This window comes from Heloderma suspectum, chromosome 3 (assembly GCF_057233095.1).
Source record: "Heloderma suspectum isolate Gila_16-S chromosome 3, 16-S_ref, whole genome shotgun sequence".
NCBI lineage: Eukaryota > Metazoa > Chordata > Lepidosauria > Squamata > Helodermatidae > Heloderma > Heloderma suspectum.
The window spans coordinates 8349312-8374467 of record NC_139460.1 but is presented as its reverse complement, the minus strand read 5'-3'; the positions used below and the strand labels follow the sequence as shown (position 1 = coordinate 8374467).

Genomic DNA, 25156 nt, shown 5'->3' with positions numbered 1-25156 from the left:
GGCATAAAATCCTTTCCGTCCGTTTCGCAGATTGTCAGGCACCTTCCGTTCTCTCATCAGCCCAGTGACAGAATCAGATTTTTTTGTTTCCAAATTTGTGAAAATTCACATTTGCGCACATTTCCATGTGCAAAATGGCATAACTGGGATATTTTGCACATGTGAAAATTCGCAAATCCCCCCTGAAATGCGCATTTTCATACTTTAGCCTATGGGGGAAATGTGCATTTTTGGCCAGTTTTTTAAAAACATTTTACATATTTTCCTATGCTAAAATTGGCACAAATTCAGGAAAGCTAGAAAATTGGTTCACACATCTGCATAATCCACCCAACGGGGGAAAGTCGGTCCACTGAGGAATCTGTGGGGCGGATTCATGAAAATCTGAACTCATTTGGTTCTATTGAGGATTTCTCTGACATCCCTCCTCCTAAGGCATAGCTCCTGGCAACAAGAGCCTGAAGCTACAATATGCTGGTAGTTTGGCCCTGCCCCCTTTTTCCTTTGGCCCCGCTGCCACTGGAATGCAGCCCCCGAGAGCTTCTCCGAAATGGAATTTGGCCCTTGGGCTGAAATAGGTTCAACACCACTGAGCTAGATAGTCCCTCCCCTATTTGCGAGCAGAGAAAAATGCGGGGGGGGGGGGATTCAGTATTTTCCAAAAGGTGACAAAAAGGCAGAAAATGCAGGCTTTACAGGCGGCAGCACTCCTCTGTGTGACCACCATTTACTTACCAGAGGTCTCCTGGGAATGACACTATGATAGAATGGGAGTATCATTTCTATGAGATTTGTGGAAAATAAAAGCTGCTCAGAAGCATGTCACCACGGAAATGGCTATAAGGGAAAAAAGTGAATGGGAGGGCAGTTTGGGGACAATTCCTCCCCAGTTTCAAGCCAGCACAGAACTCTTAGCTCGGCCTTCCTCAGGGGTTCCTTGGCAGGCAGGCCTATGTGGAACAATAAACTGCAGATTAAAAACAAAATCTTAAGGCATGACATAAAAACTAATAAATTAAAAACAAAAGAAATAAACAGCACCTAAACTGAGTGACTGAGCAGTTTATATGCCAAAGGCTTGAATGAATCCTCACTGACAGAGCAAACTGCCTTTTTCTTGGTGGCACCGAGGGGAACAGGGAGGCCCAACAGACCTCCTTGGTATCTGCATGAACTGAGTTTGTGCCTAGGGTTCAAGCCAGGCTGAAGTGATCATCCTCACCCCTGCCTACGCCTTTCTTCTGCATCATGGAGACTGGAAGCACGTGGCAACACAACTGACCCTTTAAATTAGAGCTGCGCAGACACTCCCAAGTCCCTTGACAGGGGTGAGTGTTTGAAATAGAAGACTCCAAACCTAAAATTGCTGAGTGGCATTTGATTTGTTTTCAGATGTAACCACTTTGGGGCTGCTCTGCCAAGCAACCCAGCAGGGCTAGACCTCATAGAAAGGTCGCACCACCAGTCAGCGCAGTTGCTGGTATGCCATGCAGTAACAGGGCACAGACAAACTTTCGTCACCTCCCCTCTTCCCTTTTCAACCTCTCTGGCCGTGTCTGTTTTGCTGAGACTGCTTTGCTCCTGACGCCAGTCAGAATCCCTTTTCTTCAACCCCCGCACTCCACATGGGGCAGCTCATGCCCTGATTGATAGAAAACAAATCCAGAGATACACTCGAAGTGAGCTGCAGGGAATTTGAAAGAAACCCAGCCCTGCATTACCTTTTCACACTAGGAAACATTCAGGGCTGGGTGTATTCACATAATTGCAGAAACTGATACTGTGTGCAGAATTCAGCATCTTGAGAACCTCAGTTAAAAAGAAGTTTCTAGCCCCTTTGATGCCAATTAAGACTTGAAAGTGTGGGGGCAAAGCAAGTTTGAATCACAGTAGCAGACTGCAGAATCATAGAATAGTAGGACTGGAAGGGGCCTACAAGGCCATCGAGTCCAACCCCCTGCTCAATGAAGGAATCCAGGCCAGAGCATCCCTGACAGATGGCTGTCCAGCCTCATCTTGAAGACTTGTGCGTGTGTCTTTAAATATGATATCCAGAGGGCATGGCTTCAGTGTTCTGAGCACCTCTTTGACCCACCCCATAACAGGCATGCAAATATATGCAAATGTAATTTATCTGCATAATTTATGCAGTTTGCTCCCCCCCCCCCGAATATATAATATGCAGTCCTCATAACCCCATAGCAAATCTGGCTAGTGCCCTCATCCACAGAGTCATCAGCTCAGTGGTTAGGACAACCCTCCATCCAGCAGCTGCCCGAGAGTAACGAAAACAGCGAAACCACACCCCCACACAAACAGGTCTCCTTTTGTAAGCTAACAGTAAAATCATGAAGTTCCACATGCTCTGTAGTGTAAAGGGCCAACTTGCCCAGCCTTATCAGAATTAAGATGTATAGCACCACTGACATTTTCGTTTTTCCCATTGCCAGCATACACACACATACAAACACACACAAACACACATCCCATACAGTATCAGTCAAAAGATGACTCTGGGCGAGGGCACACTCTTGCAACGCTGCTCAGTCTGGAATTGCAAGCACAAGGCCCAGAGGGCATGAATAAGCATCTCGGATTTGGCTCTGCAAAACAGTAATTGCAGAAAACCAAAGGTCCAGGAAATGTTAGGCACCAAACTAGCTTGTCAACCAATTACAGACTTCGTTTTGTTGTTTTAAATGATCGGCTGCATTTTAACCAACTAAGCATTTAAACAAACATATTTGCCCATCGCCAAAACCTTCCTTTTGACATGCGGAAGGGAGAGACAAAAGACTATTCACGCACAAAAGGAAAGTTCATCTTTACTATTTGCTTTTTCAGCGTCCTATTACATTAACAAGCCAGAGTCAAAAAGAGTGCCAAAAATTAAACAAGCACGTGCCCTTAATTCTGAGCCTCACAGATTTGAGTCTGCCCTCTCCATGCACCAACTGAGGCACAATCCTCTGCATATTTAAAGAGAAAAAAGTCCGACAGCTCCCAGCATTCTGCAGCCAGCTATGAACTTTTTTCTGCCTAAACATGCAGAGGATTGCACCCCTATTCAGCTAACATTAGTCCACTGTATATGTTAACAGGCCATACTCCTACATAGGAGCATAGGATTTGAGACTAAATCTTCTGCTGGATTGAGGGTTCACCACAAATTCACAAATCCATTCTGAATGGATCCAAGGAACACGAATGAACTTGATAAGAAGAGAATGCACCATAGAGTTGGAAAGGTCCTTAGAGATCATTTCAGTCCAACTCCCTGCTTAATGAAAGCTCTGTGATGTAGGATGCAGCTACAGCACCGCAGACAGATGGCCCTCTGCTTAAATACCCCCAGTGAAGGGGAAGCCACCACCTCCAGAGGCTGGCTGTTCCACGGTTAAACAGCCCTCATAGTTAGGAAGTTTAACCAAGATCTGCTTCCTTGCAACTCCCACCCATGAAGAGACGCATGTGGAAATGGTGTGCTCAGTGCCTTTGGTGGAAGTATAACCTGGTGGGTCCATCATGCTACAGAAGGACTGGTTGCAGGGACAAGATTATAATCTGAGTTTTTATGTCCATCCAAACCTAGATTACAGGTGGCACCTCCATCCTGGTCCAGCAACACTGATCTGTGCAGGTGGGTGGGGAGAAGAGAAGGGGGTTGCTCCTGATCCTTGGGCAGCCTGATCCTATGTATGCTTCACACCAAGTTCAACAGGACTTACTCTTGAGTAAACAAGCGCAGGACTGCAGCCACAGACTGTACCTGGGACAAGAAGATTCAAAGTGGGCTGTCTTACAAGACTGAAATATCTCACAATGGCTCAAGAAGAGACAAAAATAGAGGACCGTCTTCCCACCCCGCTTTATTCAGGATGGTGACGGCAGAAGGGATTGATGTGACCAGGAAGAGGATGTCCAAGAAGAGATGCAATTCTAAGGCCAACAAAAGCAGAGCAGCAAGGAAGGCCGGAAAAGGGGTCGGGGGAGGAGGGGGGGCATGCAGGAATCTCTGGTCGGAAGGAAAGGAGGATAGAAATGGCTCCCACCTGGCAATGCATGTACATGGCGAATGAGGGGATGCGGGGGGGGGGCATGAAGAGAAAAAGCAGCACATCAGTCAATGATTGAGGAGGGGCCGCAGAATGAGAAGAACAGTAGTTTTGTTTTCCTAACACTTCCATTTTGGGGGGGGGGGGAAGAAAATCAGAAACATGAAGAGATTGGGAAAGACAAGCATATAAAGTAGCAGCAACCAACTAATCATTGGGGAGGTAGAATGAAGAGAAAGCTACAGTTATTCCTCTCTCCATCCCCCACCCCATCTCGAAATGGGGGGGGGAGGAAAAGAGGCAGGTAAAGAAGCAATAGCCACAAATCCGGGGGGGGGGGAGTTAATGGCAAGCATGCAATGTAGCAGCAGGCTACCAATCATGGGGGGGGGGGTGAAGAAAAGGGAAGCCCTCTCTTCTCTGTGTCTCTTCTCTCCCCCACCCCAAATAAGAGGAAGGGGAAAGAAAAAGACAAGAGGTTAAAGACAGGCATATAAAGAAGCAACAGCGGCCAATCTCTGTGTGGATGTGTGTGTGTGGGGGGGCTGAGACAGTACCAATTATTTCTCAACCCCCCCACACACACACACACCCCAAATGCATAAGATGATAAAGAGGCAGGCTGGCTCGTGAAGCACAGCAGCCACCGGTCATAAACCCCATGGGGGGGGGGGGCAGGAAGAGAAAGAAAAGCGCAGTTATTTCTCTCTCTCTCCCCCCCCCCGGGGGGGGAGGGAAATAACTAAATCAAAGGGGAAGGAAAGGGGAAGGCGGGCGGGCGAAGGAGCAGCCCATCAGCCATGTTTTGGGGGGAGAGGGAGGCCCAGGGCAATGATTTCTCTCCTCTGCTTCCCCCTCCCCAAGTAAAGTCGAGTCGGGTTAAAAGATGGGGAGGGGGAGAAAGAAAGAAAGAAAGAGCAGGCAGGGGAAGCAGCAGCAAGCAAGGATAACAGGGGGGAGGTAATTATTTCTCCCCCCCCACAGAGGCCCCCCCGACCTTCTCACTGAGTGGGGTGGGGTGGGGGATCCCCCCCGCCCCATCAAGGGAGGATGAGGAAGATGAGGAGGATGGTCTTCTTCCCCCTCCCCCTCCCCCTCCCCCTCCCCCTCCCCGGTGGCTCTGGGCCCCCCGACCGACCCGGGACCCACCTGCCAATCCGCCCCCGGAGTCACCATCGATGCCCCGGCGCCGTCGCCGACGCACAGGCCGAGCGCGGCGGGCACCTTCGGGTTTGTTTGGCGGCGGTGGCGCCAGCTGAAGGGAGCCAAGATGGCAGCCAGGAGAGGGGAAAAGCGCGCCGCACGCATGCGCGGGGGGCGCCCGCGGCACTCTGGGGGATGTAGTTCCCCCCTCCCTCCCGCTGCCTCCCGCTCTCGCTCGCACGCGCCACCTCCGCTCCCGCCCGCGGCATTGTGGTTAGCGGGGGGGGGGGGGGTTGAGGCCAAAGAGGTACGGAAACAGGCGCGCGCAACGCACTTCCGGCTTGCAATCGCAATCTGTAGACTCCTCTAAGGGAGGGGAGAAGAAGGGTTGAAGGCAGTGGAGGCTGGTGGCTCCGATTTCGGTGGGGCGACAAATCCATTCTGGGTTTCAGTCCGAACCAGACAGAACGCTAACGGAGCTATCCAAGGTGCTGAGCCTTAAACCCTCCCCTAAATAGTTTCAGCACCTTGGATAGCTCCTATAGAGGTCTGGGTGGTTCGGACCGAAACCCAGAATGGATTTACAGCCCCACTGAATTCAGAACCACCAGCCTCCATTGCCTTCAACCCTTCTTCTCCCCTCCCTTAGTGGAGTCTATGGAGTGGGATTACGGATTACAGAGGTATAGAGGACGAAGAACCCCACTGAGGCAGAAACCGCAAAGGGTCTTTGTGGCACCTTTAAAGACTACCAAATTTATTATGGCACAAGCCTGCTTGCCCTGTGTGGGTACAGACACAGGAGCCAGACCCTGTGGTAAAGCCAGATGCCACCCGGATCTAGCTCTTTCCCCATGTCTAGCCTGGCAACTTTATTGCAGGATCTAATCATGATATCCACAACATCCGGGGTTCATACACCTCCTCACTTTCCAATGTGATCCATGCCATCATTTGCCAGCAAGGCCCTTCTGCATTCTACATGGGACAGACCGGCCAGTCTCTATACCAAAGAGGAAATGGGCACAAATCTGACATCAGAAATGGCAATGTGCAAAAAACACTGGGGGGAAACTTCAGCCCCCCAGGACACTCCAAGCTGGTTCACATGGAACAGCAGAAATTCCTGGGTTGTTTACCCCAAGAATTTCCAGCAATGAGCGGAGTGTGCAAGCCTTTTCCAGTTGTAATCAACAACCCCGTAACACCCTTCATGACATGCAAACTCGGAAACTATGGGTTAAACAACCCAGACTAAATCCAACAATTACCCATGGTTTGTGGTTGGGTTAACTCTGGGTTGTTTAACCAATGAACAACCCAGCGTTTCCAGGATCGCAACCCAAGACTACTGGGTTGCTGTTTAAAAGTGGAAATCGCTTGTGCCCTCTGCTCGCCCCTGGCAATTCCCGGATTAAACAACCCAGGAATTGCCACCGTTACATGCAAACAGGGTCTCTGTCACTGCCCTTAAAGTGGCCATTCCTGAACTGAAGAACTTGAAAGGCAGATTGCAACAGGAAACAGCTGAAATGGAATTCATTAAAAGAGTCAACTTTATCTCCTTATGGCTCCAGTATGGACAAAGGTGTTCTGTTTGTTTAATCACACTACGTGTGTTAATCAGCTCACTGTTGGAGGGATGCCTGCCTTACCATCCAATGATTGTTTCGTGAAAGGCCACTGTTAATAAGGTAATTATCACCATTTCTAGCTTCTGCATCTGATGAAGTGGACTCCAGTCCACAAAAGTGCATGCCATAATAAATGTAACACAATGCTCTTTGCTATTTTTTTTGTGGGGGGGGATGTTTCTGGGAGTACATTTGTACAAATTCACACGCTTTCTCCAGCCACAGCAGCTGCCAAGTACCACGACCACAGTCTACAGGGGTGCTATCAAATACAGTGCTGGATGGGGCATGCAGATGGTTCCAGTGTTGAAGATTAAGGATGCGTGACTTCTGAAAACGACTATGCCCTGTAACAACAGAGGTCGTGGCATGAGCCCCTCCACAGCTAAACGCATTTAGGTGCAAGCGTCTGAACAAACTGGAAGAGTGGTCCATGTAGCTATAGAAAACAGATCGCACTAGAGCGAGGGGGTGTTGAACTTGAGGCTCTCAGGTGCTAAATCCGATTTTCCGGGGGTTTGCCAAATGGCCATGCCCCTTCCCTCTAGCCACACACCTCCCCCCGCCCTCTGGCCACCCACCTAGCCACCCACACCGGACCACTGATCTTTTGGTGGTTTCACAGCTTTTCTACCTTTCCCCATTCTAAAAGTTGCCATCTCTCCCCTACGGCGTAATTAGTGGCAGTGAGAGCTTTACGCAAAAATGTGCTAGTATTTTTGGCTCCGCCCGCTTTGCCTTTGGCCACACCCAGCACTGGAAAGCGCCCTCCTTCTCTAACTTCTCCGAAGTTGAATTCAGGCCACAGGCTGAAGGCTCGACGCTGCGGCGTGAGTGTGGCAGCCATCCTTGTTGTTGTTGTTGTTCAGTCGTTCAGTCGTGTCCGACTCTTCGTGACCCCATGGACCATAGCATGCCAGGCCTTCCTGTCCTGCGCTCTCTCCCGGAGCGTGCCCAAGTCCATATTCATTGCATCGGTGATGCTATCCAGCCATCTCATCCTCTGCCGTCCCCTTCTCCTTTTGCCCTCAGTCTTTCCCAGCATCAGGGTCTTTTCCAGTGACTTTTCTCTTCGCATTAGGTGGCCAAAATATTGGAGCTTCAGCTTCAGTATCTGTCCTTCCAATGAGCACTCAGGGTTGATTTCCTTTAGGATGGACTGATTGGACCTCCTTGCAGTCCAGGGGACTCGTGAGAGTCTTCTCCAGCACCACAGCTTGAAAGCATCAATTCTTCGCGCTCAGCAGCTCTCACAACCATACGTTACTACTGGGAAAACCATAGCTTTGATTAGACGGACCTTTGTCGGCAAGGTGATGTCTCTGCTTCTGACTAGGCTGTCTAGGTTGGCCATAGCTTTCCTCCCAAGGAGCAAGCGTCTTTTAATTTCATGGCTACAGTCACCGTCTGCGGTGATCTTGGAGCCCAAGAAAGTAAAATCTGACACTGCTTCCATTTCTTCCCCTTCTATATGCCAGGAAGTGATGGGGCCAGATGCCACGATCTTAGTTTTTTTAATGTTGAGTTTCAAACCAGCTTTTGCACTCTCCTCTTTCACCCTCAACAAGAGGCTCTTTAGATCCTCTTCGCTTCCTGCCATTAGGGTGGTATCGTCTGCGTACATGAGGTTGTTGATAATTCTCCCGGCAATCTCTCCAATTTGGGGCATATTCCCCTGAGCATAATGTGCTAGATGTCTGCGGTGTTCAGCGCATCGCTCGCTTGAACGAGGCAGGCTTCTTTTCTTCTGCAAGTGGTTTGAGTGGTCAAACCATATGAAGGATGGACGATGTCGCCTCTTTGCGGCTTTGGGGGGGTGGAGGACGTGGCTGTTCCCAAGCAGCTGCAGCGAAAGGCGGCGTCCAACTCTGCCTCTTCTCCTTGCATTTTCATTTTCTTATATGCGCTTCCGCGGTTCTTGCCCGGCAAGGTAGAGGGCTCTGCCGGCTGAAATTGGAAACTGGAAATCTTCATGGAGAACTACTAAGACTGTATCCCCTTTTGAGGAAGCAGGATACGGATTGCGAAGTGGGACACTAGGGTCTTGGGGGCACTTCGTATTCTGGGTGAGCCTAAGTAATGCCCAGGTTCTTTTAGACAACGGGGAAAGCAGGCGGAGCTCAGAGCTCAGTGGGGTTGACTTCCCAGACGGACTGCGTTGCTTTTATTCTATAAATGGCCTTGACTTTTTAGAGCCGCCTTCCCCAACTTGTGCCCTCCAAATGTGTTGGACTACAACTCCCAGCGCCCCCCAGCATGGCTGGTAGGGGCACGCTGGGAGTTGTAGTCCTACACATCTGGAAGGCACCAGGTTGGGGAACACGGGGAAGGCTGATTTGGAGGGGGGGTTGTTTGTTGGTTTGTTTTAAGAGCAGTATTTGGAAACCAACCCCGGCTTTCCCCCCTTTCTCAGCAAAACACAAAATCTCTCTTTTTTTTAAATTGCATTTTAACATTTAAACCGTTCATTCAACAGAATAGGGAATGACAACTGTCAAAACAACACTACAAGCGAGAAGGGTTTTGGAATTGTTGTAGACCACAAGCTGAATATGAGCCAACAACATGATGTGGCTGCAAAAAAGGCCAATGCTATTTTGGACTGCATTAATAGAAGCATAGCTTCCAAATCCCGGGAAGTACTAGTTCCCCTCTACTCAGCCCTGTTTAGGCTTCATCTGGAGTACTGTGTCCAGTTCTGGGCACCACGTTTTAAGAAGGATGCAGACAAACTGGAGAGGGTTCAGAGGAGGGCAACAAAGACGATCAGGGGACTGGAAACAAAGCCCTATGAGGAGAGACGGAAAGAACTGGGCATGTTTAGCCTTGAGAAGAGAAGACTGAGGGGAAGTATGATAGCACTCTTCAAGTACCTGAAAGGTTGTCACAGAGAGGAAGGCCAGGATCTCTTCTTGATCATCTCAGAGTGCAGGACACGGAATAATGGGCTCAAGTTCCAGGAAGCCAGATTCCGGCTGAACATCAGGAAAACCTTCCTGACTGTTAGAGCAATGTGACAATGGAACCAATTCCCTAGGGAGGAGGTGGGCTCTCCCACACCGGAGGCATTCAAGACGAGGCTGGACAGCCATCTGTCAGGGATGCTCTGACTTGGATTCCTGCATTGAGCAGGGGGTTGGACTGGATGGCCTTGTAGGCCCCTTCCAGCCCTACTATTCTATGATTCTATGAAAGCAACGCAGGCATGAAAAGATATATTGGATTTCTCTTATTTATACAGTAAGCCAGTGTTTCAGGGAGTGCAGGAAAAAAATTCCACCAACAATATTCTTCCTAACAGAGAAAGAAAGAAATAGAATGAAGATGAGTTGAACAGATACTATGTTAATTGTGTGATTGCATTTAAGATTCTAGGGTTCCTCTCCCCTCACCGCACCACCCCATTTTATTTATTTATTTAAAAGAATTTTTTTTAGCCTGCCGTTCAGGGTGCACTACCCTCACAAGTGGCTTGCAATATTACAAAAACATAAACATACAAATTGGAATTAAACACAAACAGGAGGAGCCGCTAATGATTTATAAGCATTAAATGCAGATTGGGATGCATCTTCGGGTTTTTTGTTTTGAAGCTAGCAGTGATGAGCCCAGTGATGAGTATCTCCCTGCCAAGGGAGTTTCAAAAGTGTGGGGCCACCACTGAGAAACCCCTGTCCCTAGAACCTGCCAGCCTAAAGTCTCCTGCTGGCGGCTCAGAGAGTAGGGTCTCTGATGCTGATCTTAATGCTTGGGCATACTCATGCATGCATAGGTGGTCCTTTAGATAAAGCAGTCCCAACCCATGTAGGGCTTTAAAGGCCAAACCAGCACCTGGAACTGGGCCTCAAGATGAATCCATGTAAATGATACAGAGTAGGAGTAATATAAATGGAATGTTGAGTTCAAGGGTTCTAGCTGCTTTTAAGTATCAGGAATGCCCCCAGTCCCCCAATCAGGATTAGGACCGGACTGGAGAGGAACTAACCTTTTCTCCTTTTGCCATGGTTCCAACTAAAATCCACACTCCTGAAACTGCTTTTTGCCCCAAGGAGGGAAGCTTCCATTGGTGCCAATGAAAAGCTTCCATGTCAGAGCAAGTAGGAACTTTGGAGAGGCAATTTTTGTCTGGAAGAAAGGGTTAACATCCCTCCTCTCTAGCACAAACTTGATCCGGAGCATCTCTCCACCACTGCTGCTGTTCTTTAAAAGAAGGGGGGGGGGAACTATATATATTGAAATGCAATCACACATTTAACATATCTTCACGGTTGGCTCTAGTAATGCAATCATGTTTACACAGAAGTAAGTCCCATTATGTTCAGTGGGGGTTTGTCCCAGAAAAGTGTGCACAGGATAACTGAATAAGCCGCCCTTCAGTAACAGAGCTTGCAGGATGGCACAGAATTTAAAAAGGCATACAATAAAATCATCAAAAAAACAAAGTCACTTTACATCAGAGGACACAAAATCCTGAGATTTGTTTCTTCTTTTTTTATCATGAGCCTTTAAGAATTAAACTGTTCATTAAACACAACAACTGTCAAGAACACAGGCATGAAAATATATATTTCTCTTATTTATACAGTCAGCCAATATTTCAGGAGGTGGAGGAATAATGTATCACTGATGATATTGTTCCCAATAGGGAAAAGAAGAGTAAAGAATGAAGATGAAAAATGATGCACTGAAGCTGCGGCAAAAACCACTGAAATCCAGGCAAAGTCTAATAAAAAAAAACACCATTAAGTTAAAATCTGCTACAAGACACACTGGCATGCCCAGGCAAATAAAAAATGTTTTGCCCGGAGCTGCAAAGTCAACACTGTCATGTGTAGTCATGTGCTGGTTCAGTCATTTTAGCAACTTCCTAAGACTTTGGCAAAGCGGTGGAGCCACGTCATGGGGTTGCAGAAGTATGACTAAGGGTGCAATCCTATGCCTGTTTAGACAGAAAAAGGTCTTTGGGAATGCTGGGAGTTGTAGGGATTTTTTCTGTCTGAACATGCACAGGGATGCACCCTAAATGTAATAATGAGGGTATCCTGATCATTTTCGCAATCATTTCTGTACCGTTTTTGTTTGCAAACCCTCCAGTGTTTCCTGAAGGAAAAGAAGTGGGCCCGTTTGACTGTGATCCCACTCACCGTGCAGGACACAGCAGCCCGCCAGATTAAAGGCGGCCGCTGGTGTGATCACATCACTCTGGTGCTGAAGGAGTTGCACTGGCTACCCATTGTTTCCCAGGCCAAATTCAAGGTGTTGGTTTTGACCTTTAAAACTCTATATGGTTCCGGCCCAGCCTATCTCAAGGAGCGCCTCCAGGAGCACCAGACAGGCTGCTTAACAAGATCAGCCTCTGATGGCCTCCCCTCTGCCCCATCAGCCAGGACAGCTAGGCTGGTGAGGATGAGGGAGAGGGCCTTCTCTGTGGTGGCCCCCACTTTGTGGAACTCCCTCCCTAGGGAACTCCGCCATGCCCCGTCTTTAATGAGCTTCTGTCACGCGTTGAAAACGTGGCTGTTCAGGCAGGTGTTTTGGGTGGGCTAGGGTATTTTTAGAACATGATGTTTAATGCTTAATTGTACTGTTTTAGATTGTTTTTACTGCTGTTCATCGCCCAGAGTGGCTGGGTGACTGGCCAGATGGGAGATTAAGGAATTTAATAAATAAATAATAAATTTATTAATTATGCTGACCTGTCAGTAAGCCCCAGTGAACACTAAGGGCAGAATCCAACTAAAGTCCTACTTGGACCCATTAAAATGACCCGGAGTTAAGTTAATCTTGACTAACTTGTCCCACTCATTTCAATGGGTCTACTCTAAGTGGGACTTTACTTGGATTCTACCTTCTGGGACTTGCTTCCAAGTAAACCAGCATAGGATGGAGCCATTTGCGTCCTTTCAATGTGCCAAAGATCAGTGCTGCTGCACTCCCACCGTCACTCCTGCTGAAGGGAGTTAGCGTTGGTGTGGTGCAGCCTTCTCCAGATGTGTTGGCTCACAACTCCCACCAGGCTGTGGTTGATGGGAGTTGTAGTCCAGCACATCTGGAGGGGCCTGGCTGGAGAAGGCTGCTTTAAAGAAACAGGTATGTTGATTTAACCGCCACCCACTGACCCTAGCCCTGCACTGGCAAAGGGCTCTTAAACCACTCATCCTTTCCCAGGATGAAGGACAATAGATGCCTCAGCAGTATTCTCTTATTATTCCCCTCAATTGCCACCCCCGACTTGCCCGTCTCTTCCTACACACGTGGAAGAGTGGATCCGCTCTTCTCAAACCCTCCATTGCTGTTCACACAGGGAAAGAACAAGTTAAATATCATGGCAAAGGTGCAGAAAACAGGAGAAGGAGCTCCTTTGGAATCGTGATTGGCCAAGTGGAAGGTGTGCGGGGCTGGATCAGGGGCCCAGCTCCCCAGTTCCCTATCCCTACTGTAGAGTGTCCCACAAGATGTGGTGGGCAGGCTTTCAGCTTCCAGGATCTACTTGGGTTTTTACTAGGCCCCTGAAATGCACCGGTTGGTGCCAGATGTACAATTGTGGCTCAGGTGGGAGGGCATATGGTAAGAATGAAAGAACAGGTGCTCTACTCCTGGTTTCCCCCAAGCATTTCTTTTTGAAACAGCCTAATTTAGGGGAGAGAAAGACTTTCACTTGCTGCTATCGTTAGACAACTGGGAGTGGGAAACTCTTGCCAATCTAGGGCAAATCCCTGATGTCTATCAGTAGAACCAGATCCACCTTCTGCCCAGCCCTACGATAAAGAGTTGACCCTCGGTAGATCCTCTTAGACATAGATTTCCAAAGGTATGGTGTCACCACCGAGAAAGGCTCCGCTCCTTATGCTAAGAGATCTATATGTTCCTTCCACTGTCATGCCCCAGCTGGAGGCATCCTCTTTCCAGGAGGAGCTAGAGCTTCCAGAGATGAACAGCATCAAAGAGCATGGCAGAAGACCAGGAGGAACCTTGGCCCTTAGAGGAGATGGATGTGGGACACTCCCTGCAAGAAGAGGGGTACTCTGACCCTGAGACGGCGGCTGGGCGGCCGCCTAGTCCCCAGGAGCATCGGCGTCTCAAGAGAAGGACCAGGACAACCCCTAGGAGAAGGAGTGCCTGTTTGCAAAGGAAGTCTCCTCGTGAGTAGAGGAGTCCTTGTGAGTTGGACTCTCCTCTCTAGGAGTTCTTCCAGAAGCCTCTGAAATGCTGCAGCTGAGTCCTGGGTGGAAGTTCCAACTTACAAGCCTTACTCCTAGGCAGGGACAACCGCTGTGGCAGTCATGGGGATTTTTGTGGCCTTGGTGTCTAGAGCCAGTGTGGCGTAGTGGCTAGAGTGTTGGACTGGGAGCTGGGAGATCCGGGTTCTAGTCCCCACTCGGCCATGGAAGCTCCCTGGGTGACTTTGGGCCAGTCACAGACTCTCAGCCCAACCCACCTCACAGGGTTGTTGTTGTGAGGATAAAATGGAGGGGAGGAGGATAATGTAAGCCGCCTTGGGTTCCTTGCAAGGGAAAAAAGGCGGGGTATAAATGCAATAAATAATAATAATAATAATAATAATAATAATAATAATTGATCAGCCATGAAATCCCCAAAGAAGAAGAGAGGACTACTGCAACAACACGTTATTTCAGCTCCTAGTTCCTTGCTTCTCCTTGGACTGCTCTCTCATACTGCTGACTCCTGAGAAGACACTGCTTTTGGACTGCCCCCCCCCCCCGTAATATCGCACTTTGGCCTTTTGCTTGCCTGTCGACTTTGCTCAATGGGATTTGCCCCAGGGCTGAGCAGGCAGAACTCGCACAGGCAGCTCTTTGAGCACCGGATGCCTGGAGCTTCCAGGCAGCGGAGGCAGGTGGCTCCGAGGTCACAGGCGCGGGGAATCCCCTCCGGGTTTCGGTCAGAATGAGTCAGAACCCTAAAGGAGCTATCCAGGGTGCTGAACCCATTTGGGGGATTGGGTTCAGCACCTTGGAGAGCTCCTTTAGAGTACTGGTTGGAGCCTGGAGGGGATTTGCTGCCCCACTGACATCGGAGCCACCAGCCTCCCCTGCTTCCAGGCTATAAAGGTTCTGCCACAAAGTGGATCTGTGGCTCTTTGGGCTGCAAGAGACCAACAGGGGCATCTCTACACCAGCCCCAAATCCTGCATTTAAAATGGGGCTTTTTGCTTCCGTTTTAAATGCAGGATCATGACTCCCTTTTTCACCTGCTTCCTTTCCCCCTGGCCCTTTCCCCCTCCTCCTCCCCGTATCCGAGTCTTCCATTATCTTTCACTGTCCTCGCTCCTCTCCTTGCTGCTTTTCCGCTTTTCACGGAGGGAACTCAAGCCGAACACAACGGGGTAATTTGATAGCTCTTTATCTGCGATCTATTTTAAAATGGAACAAAGGGCATTTAGTGCAGGAGACACCCTGGAGGTTCATGGTATCATGTAAAGAGCCCGCAAACATCCACGAAGGAGCCATCTCAATCGCAGGATAAAAGCTCAGTGTGAAGGAGCCCCAACACTGCAGAGCTTTGCCCATCCTGTACACGATTGGTGCAGCCATTCCTCTACAGTAGACAGTCTGGGAGGTACCCCATGAAAAAACACCAAGATTTCCCGCATCATTGTATTCCAGATGTGCTTCTTTCTCGCTCTCCCAGAGTCCAAAGTGCTGACATCAGCCATGGCTGACTAGACATTAGCCATGGAAGGCCTAAGATTAGAGAGCCATGCAAGTTGCTCATTGAAAGCAGGAGTGGGGGAAGGATTCTTGCTGACAGCCCCTTGGTCCTGAGTTTGACTCAGGCCAATTTTTCTATGGAAATGACTGACTTGGGAATCCCCTGCAAACGCTGCAGGGAGCTCGGGACTAATGGGGCCTGGAGGAAGAAGCAATAAAAGAAGGAAGCATCTGTCAGAATTTGGGAGTCCCCTGGCGCCCCGTTTCTTGTCCTTGCCAGAGTGGGAGCGTTCGGTTCAGACAGGTCAGCCAAGTCCACTTTTGTTTTCTGGAAAGACAGTGGAGAATCCATTTTCCCCATCTCCCCAGTGGGCTGACCGCTACCCTCAGGTAAGGGGGGTGGAGAATTTCAGGGACTTCGGTGGGGATTGGACCAAAGTTGTATAACTTTGAGGGGTGCAATTTACAATTACAAGGCAGCAAAGTTTTATTTCCTTGGGGGGTGGGACTTTATAAAAGCCCAGCCGCCCTATGGGTCCAGCCATCTCCCCCTCTGGCATGCCTTCTTGGCCCCAATTCAAAGCACTTGGTAGGCAGGCTGAGGCATGACTTATTTTTAAAGCCTAAAAAGGGAGGGGGAGGCACAAAAGAAGCCCTTGTTACCTCATAATTGTATGTAGTACCCTCCCAAAAAAACCCATTTGCCTCCCCAAATGTTTGTACACCTCTCCTGAATTTGGGGCAAGGTTTTCGTCATCCCACCCAAAATCTGTGTGTGTGTGTGGGGGGGGACCCTTCCCTCCCAGTTCCAACAGCAGGTTGAAATCATTCTCTTTGCTATTTCCAATGGAAAGCCATGAATCAGGAAGGTAAAATAAAAATCCAGCTAGGGCTGGATTTTCGGGCCCAAACACTGGGCCCCTGCAGCCTAGGGGTCCCCCAAATAACCATCCAGAGAGCAGCATATTATGGGGGAGGGCATTGGCAAACATCCCTTGTGTCAACAAAGGCGAGCTGGAGCCGATTATTTGCCACAGCAAGCATTTCATAGTTGGGGGGCAGCTGGCCAGTTGCATGCAGGGTTACAGATGCTCAGTGCATTTTTTTTTTTGGTAGCTGTAAAGCCCCCCAACAGCAAAGCAACAAGGAGTCTCTGGATCCACTATGGATGCAGTCGGCCTTAAGTTAAAACATATAAGGAAGATAGAGTGACAACAGAGTAATTTCAAAATATATTTATTCAGTTGAGCAAACAAAGGACACTGATATGCTTCACAGAAAGGAAAGCATCTGGATCTACAGATTTTGTCCATATGGACTTCACCTGGAGCACAATTGACAAGCTTTATACCACTCACACCTCTGTTTTTTTCCCCCTTAGGAATTTTCAGGTAGTATCTAATGTTGGTCCTACATAAGGTAGACCCATTGAAACGAATGATACCTGAGTTAGTTCTGACTGACAAAGGGCTAACATTGAATACTACCCTTCACCTTCCAGTGTTCCAAAATGCCATTCTTGGTATCCATTTCACATCACAGCTACTGGCGAGGGCAGAAGCCGAAATTTTTAGCTCTAAATATGTTTTGAAATTCCTCTGTTGTTGGCCTATCTATCTATCTATCTATCTATCTATCTATCTAATCTGTCTATGTTTCGATCCGGGATCTGCCTTCATCAAGAGGAAGGGATCTTTCCAGAGAGGAAGGGCTCCACTCACAGAAGGTCCTGCCACCTGAATTTTGGGGATCTCCCTCACACACCACAGCTCACCCCATTCAGTTTGGTCTCCCAACTCTCTGTGTAGTATTTTCAGGGGTGGTGGTGGAGGGGCTGCCATGGGAAGGAGGGGATGGGGAAGTCTGCTTCCACCAGTGCAGTTGATGCAGCTAAAATCTGGATCCAACCCATTATCCTTTTCTACAACAGAATGGTACTTCTTCCCAACATGTTTAGCATCAGAAGCTCTAACATGTCAGGAACGTAGAACCAGGTGTGAAGCATGGAATGGTGGTTGGAGAGAGAAGAGAAATGGGAGTGTTTCACAACTGAAGTAATAATATACATGGCTGTCTAAAGGGGATCCCCAGAAGATCATTAAGTCCATGGTCTAAAATTAGCTAGGTGCACCACTGATTAGCCCCGAACCGAGTTCTGAATTATATGATGTCATGCTCCTCGGTGGAGTTGGGGCAATGTCCAGTATGGTGTCACGCTTGTGGGTGGGTGGTTTCCAATGAATCTTGTCCTCTATTACAAACCACCATTCACCTCACTGTCCCTTTTCCTAGCATTCTCGAAAACATCTGTTGCGCAAAAACAGAAGTCAGACACAGCCATTCTCGCTACATAATTTGCGCCGTGCTTTTGCCAGCTAACACAGCGGTCCCACTGGTCAGGTAAAATGACATTCTTAATCTTCGGTTCTGGCTGTTGACTCCAACTGCTTCATCCAGGGGGAACAGTTTGGCCTAGAATAGGCATAATTTATCAAGGCTCCATGCTGCTTCCTAGGCAGTGAAATGGATGTACCTTGCCTGGACTCAAAGAACAAAACAAATATACACTTTGACCGAGAGAACATCGCAGCAGCGGCCATGCGGATGATGCGCCAAAGATCATACCTGGCTTCCCAGGTTGTTGATGGTTTAAGCGATACAAGCCTGCTAAAAGCTGTTAGTCCCTCTGTGCTGTCTAATCTGATCATGAGAGATGGAAATAAAATTAGCTGGGCTCCCCCTCCAGACCTCTGGGTGAGAAGCGTCAATTGCCAGGCTGCCCTGGGTACCTAAGCCCAACCATGCTTGCCCATCTGCTATGTAACTACTGTACTTCTACAGAAGTTGTATGTGCCACATGCTATGGGAAGAGCAATGAGCAGGTGGAGTAGACTGCCACATCTCCGATTTACAGAAGTAGCATTTTTGAGTCTGCTGAGTCATCTACAACAGTGGTGAGCAGAAAGTAGCTCTCCAGATGTTTTGGACTTCAACTCTCAGCATTCCTGACCATTGGCCACACTGGCAGGAGTTTCTGGGAGTTGAAGTCCCAAACATCTGGAGGCCTTCCTTCTATCCACTCCTGGTCTACAGCACCTGGTACATTCCTAAGTGGTTTCCCATCCATACATTAACCAGGTCCAACCCTGCTTAGCTTCAGAAATCAGGCATGTTCAAAGTGGTATGGCCGTAGTAGTCTGTGGTCAAGACTTCAGCTCCAGAAACGTCCAAACCCAGCCTGTGAAGCTAGCTTTAGATCATCTTCGGAGGCACTTGCTACGGTGGCAGAGAGAGGATTGGCAGTGGGGTGTAATGGTTATGTGTTGAGCTGAAGGTCTGGGGAGATGCAAGGTCAAATCCCCACTCAGCTATGTAACTCACTGGGGGACCTTGGCCCAGTCACACACACACATTCTCTCTCTCTCTCTCTCTCTCACTCACACACACACACACACTCACTCACACAGCCTTACCTGCCTCACAGACTTGTAAAATCCCCACTCAGCTACTCACTGGGTGACCTTGGTCCAGTCACACACCCACTCTCTCTCTCTCCCCCCCCCCTCAGATACACACAGCTTTACCTACCTCACAGGGTTGTTTTGAGAAAAAACAACAACGGGAAGAACCAAGTACTCTGCCTTGAGCTTTTTGGAGTCAAAATGGAATAGAAACATTAAATCAGGAACAAATGAATCTCGCTCTCCCCCCGCCGCCCCCAAGCTTTTATGCCCATTTATCCCTTTCCCCTCAAATCATGTAAACTTGATTTAAAAAACAAACAAAAAAGTCTCCGCTGAAAACAGGATGCAGCCTTTGAGATCTCCCATCTGTGAGGGCTCTGGCACCAGCTGAACCATGGCTGCTGGTATATCACTTTTATATAGCTCCGTCTGCAGGCTATGTATGGCATAAAAATTCTACAATTAATCTACACAAACCACTCTAACAGAATTCCTCCCCTCCCCACCCACCCCAGAGAAAAGAGAAAACCAATAACTGTTCCTCGTAGTGTGCTACAATGTGTCTCTCAACCTTCCAACACACTAAAAACATAAAAGTAATGTGTGCACACATCTGGAAAGATCTTCAAGAAAACATACAGAAAATGCATATTTGAATGCCGACTGCTTCACATAGAAAGAGGAGTAATAACAATACTACGTAGAGGGATTTTATAAAATGTAAAGGGGGTTTCTCTCAGATAATATAAAGCGCATAGATACTTAAAAACCCATTACCAAACAGGAAAAATCTTTTTAATGGATTGGCTCTGGATATCCTATTATACATGAGCCATTTCCAGGACACTTAGATCTGGAAGCTTTAACACAAAGGAATATGTTTAAAAGAAAAAGAAAGAAAGTACAGTTTTGCTTTGGTCTCTTTGCTAAAACAATGGATGGAAGCTGAAATGGTACCAATTCTTTTAGAAATTCAAATAGAAATAAATAAGAGCATAATAAACTCCAGAGCAGACTTCTTAAGGAGGAACCTCACCTCACTCTCAATAATAGAATCAGGATTTTAAAACTTGCAGTCCTCTAAGCAGTTACACCCGCTGGGATGTATTTGAAGGATGGAGCACATGGATGGCATCCTAACCCAGTGAGTGCTGTGTAGGCCTCACTGAACTCCCCGGAGCTTACTGCCCTAAGAAACCGTACCAGCTTTCCATCAGGTTACCTGGCATGACTTCCCCCATGGAGTCCTGGGAATTATAGTTTGGGAAAGGTGCTGAGAGAGAATGCTACCTCCTCCCCATCCATTAACTACATTTCCCAGGAGTCCCTGGGGGAGAGGGACCGGCTAATAATGGCACAATCCTATGCATGTTTAGGCAGAAAAATGTCCTGCAACTCCCAGCAAGCTATGCTGGCTGCGGAATCCTGGGAGTTGTAGGACTTTTTTCTGTCTCAACTCTCAACATGCATAGGATCGTGCTTTAAGCCAGTTTAAATCTGTAATGGAGATGACTATGCTCTAAGCAGGTACTTGCACTGCTTAGAAAACAAGGTGTATTGAAAGCTTCTGGAAAAATAAGCCACGAGGAAGAAACACAAAGCGAAAGGGTGCTGATGAATGAGTGTGTACCTCACTGGTATATTTTCCTGTAAGAATTCTGAGTGGGAATACTCCTGCTCATGCTCAGTAAAGGAGAGAGACAGGGAGTGGCCACTGTTTTAGGCAGTCACCCAAATGCAGTGTGGTAGAAGCTTGCTTTCTCCTCTCTGTAAGACCCTCAACTGTTGAGACAGGTTAGTAGGGAGGGGTCCTTATTTATTTTTATTTTGTTTAAGAGTCATGATTTTTTCTCACAAAAACCACTATGAGTTCCTTGTTTGTTTATGTTTTATGTTATATAAAGGGCTGTTTACAAAGTTGTTCCTGTGTTGCTGGATCCTGGTCCATTTTGAGAAGACTGTTACGAAGCTGGAGTGAACTCAGAAGAGACTGTTTTCTTTCTTCGGCCAGCAGAAAAATCAAGAGAGAGAAGTTTTACTTATATTTTTGTTGTGGACTGAAGCTAAAGACAGAACTTTGGGAGGGCTGTGCTCTGTTTTATTGTTTTTGGTAATAAGTGAATTGTTATGCATGCAAAATTATTACATGGGCATCATTATTGTTTTTAATTAAGAAATTAAAATGATATATGTTAATTGTCCCTGTGCAAGGCCTTTGCTGTGAGTCCCTTCAGAGACCCTGAAGAAAAGTGCTACAAATGCCGCTCTTCCAGTTGTTCCAGGGATGAGTCCAAGGGATAGCCAGTGGTGGCAGGCGCTTCCCCGAAATATTTCCCGCTACACATGTGATCTCTCAGCCTTCCACGACAAATTAAATTTTTGGAGAAGCTCTGGGGGTGGAGCGTTCCAGTGGCAGGCGGGGCCAAAGGAGCGTGGCCAAAATACCAGCGTATTCTAGCTTCAAGCTCCTGTGGCCAGTAACTGAGCCGCCTTAGGAGAGGCATTTCAGTGTTTCAGAATGGGGGCAAGGGGGATGTACAAAAGCCAGGGAGCCACCCAGCGATCTGCATTTGGGAGAAAGGGGGGCAGGGCCATCTGGGAAACCTGCATTATGGTGTATTACAGCACAATCCATGTCTCCTCAAAAGTAAATTGCATAGGGTCCAATGGGCTTTGTCCCAGGTAAGTGGGTATAGGATTGCAGACTTCTGATCCCGTAGAGCTAGGGATGTAGGAGAATTCCGCCATGGACTCCAGTGAGGCTGGATTCTTTAGAATCCAGCCCCCCGGAGTCTGTGGTGGAACAGACTACCCCCCTGCCACCCCCCAAAATCCCTGGAACAGACCTACCAGGTGGCAGCGGCGGCTCCAGGTCGTCTTCCAGGCTGCTGCGGCCGCAAATGGCGGCCGTCATAGCAGCCGCCATTTGCATCCCTGCTTTAGCTGTGATAGGCTATGTAAATATTTAGCCGTGATAGGCTACGTATATATTTACGTAGCCTATCACGGTGTAACGTAGGGATGCAAATGGCGTCCCCTACGCAGGACGCCGTTTGTGTCCACAGCAGCCCAGCTGTGGATGGAGGCCCCGCTGCGGATTGGCCCGGCCAGCGGCTCCGCAGACTGGCTGCGGAGCCAGCCAGGCAGGATTCTGTGGGGGAGGACCGGATCGCCTCCCCCCGTCGAGGATTCCGGGGGGGGGGAGGACCGGATCGCCTCCCCCACCCCCACGGACCCCAGCAGAGCCAGGTAAGTGGGGTTTCGTACACCGCTACATAGAGCAGCAGTGGCAAATGCGCATCCATCTACATGTTGCTGGACTACCATTCCAGTCATCCATGGCCATTGGCCATGCTGGCAGGGGCTGATGGGAGTTGGAGTCCAGCAGCATCTGGACAGGGCCACATATTCCCCACTTCTGCCATAAAGCATGGTTTATATCCTTGCTCCCCTAATAGTAGTCTAGGCTTTGCACCCTTTTGCTCCTGCCAAACTAGTTTTTCTGTAGTTGTCCCTGACCAGTTCTGATTTTAGAATCGAATAACAGCTCGCTGGGGAGGATGGGCACCATCCAAAAGGGAGGGAGGAATTGTTCCTGGTAGAGGCCTGAACTGCTTCCCAAGATTTCTGCAGCTGTATTGCTCTGATCCTAGTAAACAGGTGGGGAAACCTTTTTTGGTCTGACAGCCACATTGCCTTCTGGAGGCCACATGTTGGAGGTAGACGGCCCCCACCACAATGCATGTGGCACCTGCAAAAAATGGGTGGCATCCAAGCCAAAGTGGGTGTGTCCACCCTTATGCGCGCACACGCACGCACGCAGTGTCACTGCAGCGTCCCCATGCTTTGTGTTGATTTTTGCTCATCCAGTTTCGGTTCATTTCAACTGAGCTTTCTCAGCAGTTCCTGGTACGGTCACCGCCTTCCTAGCTGTGAAGACTTATGTTGAACAGGAAAATCAGGCTCACCCATGGGAAACCAGCGTGTTCTTGACAGGCACAGGCCAGAGACGACCTAGCACAGTGTCTTTCTTTTATAAAACATACGAACCCCAAATTACGTGCCGCAAACTGACAAATGGGTCCCCTGGACTCTCAAACTCCGATTGCTCCCAAGAGAAATGTAGGGCACTGGCAAGGAACACAACAAACTTGCAAATAGTTGCTAAGGGAGCAATCCTATGGCCGCTAGTCAGTAGCTAGATGGCCATAGGATATCCTGTTTTCCGGGAACTGACCTTCCCCCCTTCCGTGCTGCCTCGCAGGCAGCGCGGAAAAGCCCCGCGCTCCTTGTTCGCAAGACGAGTGCGGAGCAGCCAAAACGGGGCGGAAACGCTGGTATGACACATCCAATGTGTTGTACAGCAGCCCCCTCTCGCAGTCTGCCCTCTCACGGCTAGACAGAAAATGAGGGTCAGGAGAAGCACGGAGGGAATGATCCCCTCCGTGCTTCTCCTGCCCTGCATTGGATAGGCGGCCGCCTGTCCTCATAGGATTGCACCCTAACCTGCTGCAAGTTTCCCTTGGACTTTCCTGCATCCCACCCTAAAACAACAACTCACAAATATGCTTTTCAACATAGGAATTTGTGTGCCAAATCCCCAAAGTGTCCAGGGTTAGCTCTGCACTACTCAACTTATTCGGCGAGAGCCTGTTGCAGTTTTTACACATTTCACTTTGTGCAGTAATGTAGCGTGCTGCTATTGTTCTTGCCCCGCAAATTATCCATTTATTTTGCTTGCATAGAACAGTGGTATCCAAACTTTTTTGATCGCACACCCCATCACTAAGAATTTTTTGAGCACCCCCCAAATATATGTATCTTTATTTATAAATGATTTGGATGTTCTACTGTACTAATATATTATGTACATTATAAAACATACAAAAAATAAAAATTAAGAGGATGAGATAAAGATGAAACAAACAATATTTTTCATATAATTTATTTTATTTATTAATGGTATAAAACCCCTTTCGCTCATTAAAAATATTATTGATATTTTTTAGTGAGAGCAATGTGATTGAAGATGCTTCATTATTTTTTAAAATCTTGGTTTAACACTTTGTGATACAGCGATTCGAAGGTTTGGTTCTATGGTCAGTTTATTTCAATACTTGCTTTTAATGGCTGACATAGCTGAAAAAGACACCTTATAAAGATACGTAGATCCAAGTGGAAGAAGTGCATTTTTGGCTGTGCTTAATAAATCATGTTACCCATTTTTCAATCCCATCCATCCACCAATTATGCAATGGCTTTTGTCGAAATTCAGCTAGCAAACTTCCATCTTCCCTGATGTCAATCAGTTGTTCTTGCAAACTAATCGGAAGATATTGCCGTTTTATATTTTTAACAAATGGGTTCAAAACCCACTGAAACTCTTTGTTTGGAAGACTTTTAAACAGGTTAGAAAATTCCTTTTCCAAGTTTTTAAAGTGTGCAGATATGAGAGTTTTTATAGGTGACACACTTATATCGTTTCAGCAACAAAATCACATACCAATGGAAACATTTCCAAACATCCGTTTTCAAAATGCTCTCTCCATACCATGGGTTTCTTTCAAAAAGCAGTTACTTTCTCACTCATTGTTAAAGTGCCACCTTTACCATGAAGGGACAGATTGTGGGGTTTGTTTGTTTTTTACAAAAATACCTGCTAGGTAGCATACTGCTAACAGCCACTTGTCATCACAGAAAAGGTCAGCAAATTTGGAACAAATTTGCTCGCCTGCAGCAGGATGGCAGCTGCTCCCGTGCCAGGCCAAGCAAGCAACTGAGCCTTCCTCTGCTGTGCCATGCAGAGACTGGAGCGGTTGCTCTCAGCCACGGCAAAGGCAGGATAGGACTGGAGCCGAGAGAGAAGTGCCATGGAGCTTCCCTCTCAGCTCCCATCCCACTTCTCACACCATCACTGCACATGGCGGTAGCTAGTTGGGGCAGCGGGAGGCTGCTCAATTATCAGGCGGCTCGCACACCCCAATGGTCTTGCGTGCACCCCACTTTGGAGGCCACTGGCATAGAAAACGAGAGCTTTGCTCTTTCTGCATCTCTTCCTCCTTGCCCTCATGTGCATACACCCTTCCCGCTTCAGCTGCCAGCCTCCGAGGCGCAGGCGCTTTAGAACCTCCCAATGGGGAGTGGAACAGAAGAGAAGCACCTCCTGTTCTTTTTCATATGCGCCGCCT

General features: G+C 48.1%; 1 protein-coding gene across 11 annotated transcripts in view; it reads right to left on the bottom strand.

The window, feature by feature from the left end:
• EMSY (EMSY transcriptional repressor, BRCA2 interacting) overlaps positions 1–5296 on the bottom strand; it is a 52300-nt gene extending 47004 nt beyond the window's left edge. For 9 of the 11 annotated variants that reach the window (XR_014788935.1, XR_014788937.1, XR_014788936.1 and 6 more), the window contains exon 1: positions 5205–5294. The gene's annotated coding sequence lies outside the window, so the exon portion shown is untranslated. Of the gene's footprint in view, positions 1–3728; positions 3773–5204 lie in introns of those variants that run through there. The other 2 variants (XM_084842438.1, XM_084842436.1) reach the window with 2 other exon arrangements.
• Between the last annotated feature and the right edge of the window lie 19860 nt (positions 5297–25156).